Genomic DNA, 9,984 nt, shown 5'->3' on the forward strand with positions numbered 1-9,984 from the left:
CTATTTGTAAACTTTCATTACATTGATCATCCTGCATAAGAAATAAGTGTAATTTTTTAAACAAAAAATGTGATAAATGCAATTAAGTTAAACAAAAGATGATATATTGTGTAGACAAGTCTAAATAATATATGAGTCGATGTATCTTTATTATTTTTTTGTTACATAATCCATCAACAATTCTAAAGAAATATTGTTTAAATCGCTCTTATAATATAGTGTAACGAACCAAAAATAATAAATAAATATTGACTCATATATTATTTGGACGTGTCTCCACAATATGTCATGTTTTGTTTAACTTAATTGCATTTATCACATTTTTTGTTTAAAAGATTACACTTATTTCTTATGAAGGGGTGATCAATGTAATAAAAGTTTAAAAATATGGGAGGTTTGTGTAGGTGTAGAAAAGTGAAGGGTGGTTTATGTAATTTCACTAAAACTCAGAGGTATCAGTGTAATCTACTCTAAAATTTAAAAGTGAAAGTTATCATTGATTCAGTGATTTATAGATATTATAATCAAAGAGTCAAAGGTTATTATATACATGCTTTTCCACCAAAAATGTTATTAAAGGAATTAGCATTGGTCAGAAAAAGCATCCAACATAACTTTTTATGGGGTTTTGGTTTCAAGCCCAACATAGTCATAAGCTCTTCTATTATTAACTTCTAAAAGTGACACAATATGCTCTACTCCTTCTTCCTTTGAAAAATTGTGAGCCCCTCCATTGTGAATGAAGTTAATTAATGCATTGATCACAAGGAGTTAACAACTTCAATAAATGAGGATGCAAAAAATGTGCAACATTTCTTTCCCATGAATGAGAATTTGTTGTGATAAATGCAATTCAATGAGTTATTCCTAATTTATTCATATGAAAATAAAAACATTCATATTTCATTTGTTGTTGTGAGATTCTTATTTATTAAGAATAATTTTATCACTGAAATATTCTTGTGGTAATTCTTATGAGTAAATGTGGACCTCAATGGAAAAAAATTGAGGAGACAAAAATCATGTGGTAGATTATGTAATAACGTGCACGATATAAATAAGAATAATATTTGTTACTATAAAAAATTATATATTATTTTTAATGTATGAGGATATGTTATCGTGTGAAATCTAAACCAAATAAGAAGGAAATTGATATATTCTCTTATAGAGATAGCTCCAAATGAGTTAAAAAAGAAGAAAACGGTTTTTGAATAGATGTCAAAGAAAATTGAGGATTAAGTTCATGCATTGTCTGGATTCTTTGTATTTAATACCACATTCAATTATTCGTACTTTCCATGTGTAAAATTGGTAACGAGTTCTCTTCCTTATTTATTGCCAACATTTTTTCCAAATTATGGAAAATCAATTCCTCATCAAACAACTCTTCATCATCTACAGAAAAAAAATCAACATCTTCTGTCTCATAAACTATATAACTCTATGTGATAGGTCAAAAAATATTTATTTATTAAATTTTTAACTTAAATACATTTATTTCAATCAATCACAAACAGTTACTCATGAAGTCACACATTTTATAGACAACAAATATGTTCCCAAAAAGAATAATGTTATATCCTCCTATACATTCATCTATCCATGAGAAAGTGACATATCAATCATTAATAAAAAAGTATCACTTTGCGATATATGCCACTTTCTAATGGGTATGAAGATTTAGTAGGAGAATATATCATTTTCCTACCAAAAAATAATCATTATCATTCATATCACAATTGAATTGAGATGCACCTTCTCTAGACTTTTCAAAATTTGAACCATTCCACTATATCACCTTTTTCTAGTGCACTGTCTCAAGTTAAACACATTAGCACATGAATAAAAGAAATTTTTTGAAAACAAAAATTAACATTCTGATTGGTTCGAGATAGAGAATAAGACATAATTATGGACAAGTGATCTCAATCCTTAATGATTAAGTCGTAAGCACAAAGGATTGACAAGCACCAAACCTGGAATAAAAACACAAGTTCACGAGCAACAAACCTGATAGGTAAAGCTCTAGAATCCATCAGAAAGTGAAAACTCTCAAATTTTATTAATGAATATAATAGGTTAATGACGACTACATCCCAAAAACTGTTTAAATACTAAAGAAAAGATACTGAAAAATAATGAAAAGATAATTGCTAAAAATATTAAAATGACCTTCCTTTTCCACAAGTGACTTCCTTTTCGTTACGTGCAGCCTGCCTTCCTACATCAGTCTCCTCCACCTCTAAAGAACTCAACCCCGACTTCTCTTCTTGATAAAGAGTCTCATCTGCCTGATACTCATGAATGTCAACAATGTTAAAAGTATTGGATATATTCATGGAATCTGGGAGAGCTACCACATAGGCATTGTCATTGATCTTTGGAGTCACTTTGAACGGACCATACTTACGTGGTTGCAGCTTGTTGTAAGTACCAACTGGAAACCTCTCATTTCATAAGAACATCATCACATCGCCCCCACATTGCAAACTTTAACACTCCTGCGTTTTTCACTACAACCTTATTCTTATGCCTAGTAGCTTCCAACTTAGCCTAGACAACTTCTTTAATAGCTACAATCTCCTTAGCTATAGTTTCAGACGATGCGCTAACTCTAGGCACATTTGGTAAACTAGAATCCGAAATCAGGTCAATTTGATGCTGAATATCTCGCAAAGGAGGCAAATTAATTGGTAACTCATTTATAATCAACTCTTTGAAGTCCTCTAGGACTTCTAGCACCTCTTCTAGAATTGTTGATTCCTCATTGACAATACTCATTAACCCATTTATCCTCACTAGTAAAAATACAATCAATTTCTTTAACAGCTTCATCAAGCTCCTTTTCACTATGCGTCATCACCAAGAAACTCGACTTCTTCCCCCTCGGGTCTTATCAAAATGAAAAATAGAAGCCGTAGTAATCTTATGTGTTCCCCAACTAAACTCATCACATTATATCTTCTCTTGTATGTGATATCATTGTCATACTGTCAAGGTCGCCCAAGCAGAACATGACATAAAACCATATTCAAAACATCACACACTACTTTCCCTTTATAGAATTTCCCTATGAAAATAGTCGCCCTAGAAGTCTGTGAAACTTTAACTTGTAAATCCGTACTCACCCACCCCAAGGTGTACGGTTTCTCATGAGGCTTTGTTGTCAACTTTAAGTACTATGCAACTTTTGGGAAACCAGATTCTCAGTACTTCCTTTATCCATGATCAAATTACACACCTTGCTTTTAACAGAATAGTGTGTTCGAAACAGGTTCTTCTGTTGTTCCTTGGACAATAACAAGATCCTTTGGAGCACAAGGCTTACCCTTTCCTCAGACTCCTCTTAAGCAAAATCAACTCCTTCTTACTCATTGTTCTCGTCTTCCTCCTCATCCTCCTTGTTCAAAATGCCGATAGTTCTTCTAGAAGACCTTGCCTACCACAACGTAAACACTTATCACCAGTTGGTTTAGCATAGGGGTTAGCTATTTTCTGGATGGGTTCCATATTCTACTGCACACCGCTAGAGCTGCTGGTCCCTTTATTTTTAGAGTTGTGATCCTTGGCTACTATGTTCTTCTCATTATCGCTTGCTGACTCGAAATTATTCTAGGGAGTATTCCTTTTAAAAGATAAGAAATTTTAAGGGGATTTCTCTATCAATTCAGCCTTCAAAGCTAGGCTGGATGCCTCAGCCATGGTCCAAACAGTCTGCAAACTCATCTTCTCGTGCAAAGAACCCTTTAAACCACTAACTATCGAGCCACCTTTTTGGCTATCTGATTCTCCCACTTCATTACGCTTAGAAAAACATAGGAACTCATTTGTCTACTTTGTCATAGTTCTCTTTCCTTGAACACATTGGGCATATATCTTATAAAGAATATGCTCATAATCTGTTGGTAAAAACTACTGTAGCACCAACTGTTTCATTCTTCACCAAGTTCTGTTTGGCCCTTTTCTTTGCCCCTGCCTATGAAAAACAAGCTTACCCCACCATACAACATCAATGCTCTTTAACCTGATCGCTACCATCTTAACTTGTTTGTTCTCAGGGACTTCCATGACATCGAAGAATCTATCAACGTCAATTTGCCAATCCAGAAACTCCTCAACTCCCTTACTTTCGTATAACAATGGAATACCAGCTTTCACCCGATAGTCATGATTATACTGCTGAGTTCCCTAATTAACCATATCTTCCTCATTGGGTTCTTCTTCTTCTTTAGAACTCGAATCTTCTACAATAACAACACGATTATTGTTTCCACCATGCGGAACCCTATGTGGTTCTCCTCCTCCATCTCTTTATTGATTCATGTTGCTGGTATATTTCATCACCTCATTTTTTAAAGTCGTTAACTGTTCAGTCAAAGTAGTTAGGGTTGTGGTAAAATTCACATTAGTATTGTGAAGATCAGCTCTGGTCAACGATTGATCTTCCATTGTTGTTGAAGCTACGAAAAGAGGTAGGAGAAAACCTGCTATGATGCCACTTGATGCAGTCAGAAGCATAAAGGATTGGCAACTGCCAAACCTATAATGAAAACACAAGTTTGAAAGCGACAAACTTGACAAATGAAGCTCTGGAATCCAACAGAAATAGAAAACTCTAAAAAAAATGGGTAGAAAAACTCTCAAATTTTATTAATGAAGATAATATGTTAATGATGACAACATCCCCAAAAGTGTTTATATACTAATAAAAAGATGATGAAAAGATATTGAAAAGATAATAAAAAATACTGAAATATTATGAAAAGATACTGAAAATATAACAAAGAGTAAATTACATTGACACCCCTGAGTTTTAGCGAAATTACACAAACCACCCCTCAATTTTCTACACCTACACAAACCCCCCTAATTTTTATACTTTCATTACATGGACCACATCTGCATGAGAAATAAGTGCAATCTTTTAAACAAAAAATGTGATAAATGTAATTGAGTTAAACAAAACATGGTATATTGTGGAGACAAGTCCAAATAATATATGAGTCGATACCTTTTTATTATTTTTGGTTCTTTACGATATAGTATAAGAGCAATTTAAACAATATCTCTTTAGAATTGTTGATGCATTTTGTAATAAAGATACATTGATTGTATATTATTTTGATTTTTCCTCATAATATACGATGTTTTGTTTAACTTAATTGCATTTATCACATTTTTTATCTAAAAACTTACACTTATTTCTCATACAAGGGTGATTAGTGTAATGAAAGTATAAAAATTAGGGGAGGTTTGTGCAGGTGTAAAAAAGTGAGGAGTGGTTTGTGTAATTTCACTAAAACTTAAGGGGTGTTAGTGTAATTAACTCTATAATAAAAAAGATAATTACTAAAAAATATTAAAATATTATTCTTTTCTCACGAGCAATATTTTGTCTTCGATAGCCACAATCAACCTTCCTATTTTCGATCCTTACATAATTTAATCACATCAACCACAAAAAAATGACCATTTACCTAAACATTAACAAAATATTTAATAGGTTCCAATGCATTAGAAACAAAATTGCAAGTTTTTAGCACTAAGTAGGTGAACCGGAATCGGTGTTCCCTAAACAGATGCCAACCCTTTGAAGGAATTTTCATCCCATGTGAAACCAATATGATAATAAATAAATGAAATGAAGAAAAATGTGTTTTATGCCATGCTTTTAAAACATTTAAAGAGTTAAAAACCCATATGAATTTTGTGATAAAAATGTTTTACCAATTTTGCAAATTCATGAAGAATTTTTGTAACATTCCTAATATTGTAAGAATACTTCATTCATGTTATAAAACCATAAAGTTTACATTTTTCTCTTCTTATTTTCAATCTTTTTTTTTTCTATCTTTTTTTCATTTTCCACTTTTTTCTTGTAAAAAAACAAAGCGGACAAAATTAGATGTTTACGATTTTTAAGAAAACACAGGTCGTCCCAACTTTTAGAATACTTTTATAGTTCAACTTAATAAAATTAATTTCACCCACTTGTTGAAGATTAAAAAAACACTATAAAATAAAACTGAAAGTTGGTTATCATGGGAAGATGAAAATTTTCAATCTTAAATATAATAACAATTACAATCATATACTTGTACTCAAAAGTCTCAACAACTAACTCTTCACGCATTGCTCTCAATTTTTTTTTTAAAAAAAATAAGAGCTTATGTATCACTTCCATTACAAAATTTTCAATTGACCAAAGTTCATATGTGAAAGATCAAATGTCTCTATCTCTTAGTACCCCACATATCTCATTCATGTGTCCTCAACCACTTTATTAGATTTTTATTTCATCTCTCTATCATTGTAAGTCATTTTCACACCACATTTTACAAAAGAAGTTATAATCATCAAGACTTGCAATCATTTTCATTTAAGCTACACTAACATTAGATCATTAATTAAACTAATTGTCAGCTTAATTTGCTTGAGATGATAAATTAATTAAGAACCCAATTATAAGGATACTTTAATATTCAATCATTTTTCATTAGCATTAATGAGATGCCTGAAAAATTTATCACATGACAAGGGACCAATAATTATGGATATATTACGTGAATAATACATCAGAAAATCTTATGACACACGGTCGTGTTCCATTAAAATCGTCCAATTGTTTTGTTACAATGGGTTCCACAGTAAGGTTGTGTCTCCTTATACGGGTCGTAGGTCACCCAGTTGTCCAACACGACCAATCCGTGTCCCCTGACACGGTTCGTGGCTGACCCATCTATAATTCACGACCACCTATCTGCGATATACGGCCATATTGTTCCCCTGACACGACCCATGTATCTTGATTATGATCCAACTCTCCCTTTCCTTAGTCACGATCCAGCTTTCCTTGGTCCCGAACTGAGTTACCTTTGTCAAGATTCAAAATATCTTGGTTAGAAATGCTTTGGTCTGAGTCTTGGCTTACATGACTTACCTTTAATAAACATACACTAATAAATTAAATTTATATGATTTTGTCAAATGAATGTTGTGATGGTAGGGTTTTAGAATGACATAGATTGATGGTTCATTTTAAAGTATAACCCTCCATGTTTGACATACGTTTACTATAATGTACTATTTGAATGACAATATCATAGTGTAAAAAGAAATTGAAATGTTGAGAATATTATAATTATTTTGGTATGAACAATATGTATTCTTTATATGAAGTAATTTTATTTAAGTCAAGAGACACAACTATGGTTAGTAGGAACAACTCGTGTCAATTAATATATGTGCTTCATGGTAGATGTTGAAACATTTAGATGCGAGTCAAATGCATGTATTACTTTTTTCAAAACCTAACATATTTTAATGGGAAAACTTGAGAAAAAAAACTTAAAAACAAAAGAGAAAACAAACTAATAAAGAAAGTTTATATTACCCCATACTAAATTGTATTACCACCAAAAAACAATTATTTTATCAAATTACAGTAAAAATATATTACTTTACAAAATTACATTAATTAACATACCCTAAAATACATATTAACCTTTCCTAGAGCAAATTCTTTTTATTAAAAATGTTAACTAAACAAAATCGAATATCTTGGTTTCATGGACATACATGTACTTATACTACTATACATATGCATGTACATATATAATACTTAGTTGGAGTTTATAGAAAAGAAATACTAAAATATGTAATTGTAAAAAAAATGGTTTTAATTATATATATATATATACTCAAACTAATAATTATAAAATTAATAAATTAGTAAACAAAAAATAAATATTGTATGTCATTTTCAGTTATTTAACAACTTTTAGTTTGTTTTGTCGAATCATTCTAATTTAATAAGTAATCTTTAAGCCTCCAACTGTATTTATAACTACAAATTTACAACTATAGGCTAAGCTTATAGCTCGAAGTCCATCTAGTTATCCAGCATGAGTCACAACAATAGATCCTAAAGTCCAACTTATAACAACATAAAATGAAGGAATGTTTGTTAATACATTTTAGAATATGAAGTATGCTCCAATTTAAAATATGTGTGGCTGAAACTATTATTAAAACTTGTTTGGTGTTAGAATTTCTGACAATTTATGGGTCACAAATATAATTTTATAATTGTGTTATGGCCATTATGTAATTAGCCAAAATATAAAATGATATTCAGTAATTAATTTGGTGGCTAAGGGCATATGTGTCATGAAATAATATAAGTGTAGATACCTTCAGACAATTTCTGATTTGATGAAGGGACTGAATCAAAATTATTGCAACTTAAGTAGTAACCGCTTCGGGGTTACTTTTATGGGTTATTGTCCCTATTTGTAGAGCAACAGGTTTGTGTAAGGTTAAGAGAATAAAAGGTGGATTAGGATAGTGTTATCCATAAGGATAAACACTATCAAGTCATCCATAAGGTAACGATAAGGCAACCTCTCCTCTTGAAGAATCACATCTTGGAACAAGGCACACACTCAAGTTTTTGGCATTCTCATTCCCCTATAGAGAACCAAAGGAAAACCATCAAGTACTCTAACATCTGGAAGATCATCACACCCTCATACCTTCGAGATTCCAAATGGCTAATCAAGGTATGTTCTTCATCTTCACCATGAAATCATTTGGGGTTTCTTCGATCTGGATCATGGTCGTTCCATTTGGGTTTATGTATGGGCATAAACATTAGGTTATGGGAATGAAGCCATGGTCATAAGGACTTCCGCATTCAATCTAAGGATTATAGATGGAGAAATTCTCCAACATTTGGTAGAAGGGAAATGAGAGCAGATTTTATTTTAGATATAAGACAACTTTTAGTTGATCGATAATTTTATGCATGACCTCTAAAAATGTGCAATACAGAGATATACACCAGATTCGTGGGTGTGGTTCCTAGAAAAACAACAATTTATTATATCGAATTAGCTTATAAACTTCTTATCAACTAGGCACACCATCACAAGTACATCCATATACCTACCAAACTCCTATGGGAATCAAAGGTACTCTTGAAGGTCATCATAGTTATATGGAGACTCTTTCAGGACAGATTGCCAATTATGGATGCTTTAGATAGAAGGGAAATCCTATTATCACATGGAGGAGGAATCTTATGCAGACTTTGCAATGAGCAAGTAAAATATTTCCAACATCTCTTTTTTACATCCATATTGTTGGACTTTAGCATTGCACTACCTTTAAAACCAATAAACCATTTAGTTTACTACTCAAATGAGTATGCCAATTTATAGAAAGTGTCAAAAACTTTGGAGCATCATTTGGTTAACAACAATGTGGTCTATTATTTGGCTAGTAATGAATGTTTTTATTGGCAAAAGACCCACTTATTAAAGATTTACTTAAATATAAAATATTACAAAAGTGAGGCAGGAATGATGAAGTTAAAAAGAAAATATATATAATAATACATGATTCAGAGAGGTGGATGATACTAGCAAGGAATGATGATAACTATATTCAACTCAGTTCAAACGTTGACACATATCATTGCATAAATAGGAAAGATGAAAACTTAGGGATGGCAAAAATACCGCCCCATGAGTACCAGCTAAAATAGCCACAACAAGTACCCATAAAAATAAGTTATGGGTGAGAGCGGGTACCATGATACCTGCCTCGCGGGTACCGCATATTTATAAATTTATTTTTCAATTAAATAATTTATACATATTACATTATTCTTATTATTTTATAATTATATATGATCTATTTTTGTATTATTTTATAATAAATTTTAGTGATTGAAATATATGATAAGTTTAACATGTTTATAAATTTTATTATTCATGTAATAATTATTTTATATGTATTGATTATTATAAAATATATAAATATATATTGAAACTTAAAAACTCGTGGAGTACCCGCAATTACTCACTACTCTCGTAGGTATAGGTACGAGAAAACACTACCCGTACTCGTTTCACCCCGTTACCATCCTCAGGTGAAGTCATGATTTTAGATTAATGAAAAAAGGGGCAAGTTCATATG

This window comes from Lupinus angustifolius, chromosome LG12 (genome assembly GCF_001865875.1).
Source record: "Lupinus angustifolius cultivar Tanjil chromosome LG12, LupAngTanjil_v1.0, whole genome shotgun sequence".
NCBI classification, from domain to species: domain Eukaryota; kingdom Viridiplantae; phylum Streptophyta; class Magnoliopsida; order Fabales; family Fabaceae; genus Lupinus; species Lupinus angustifolius.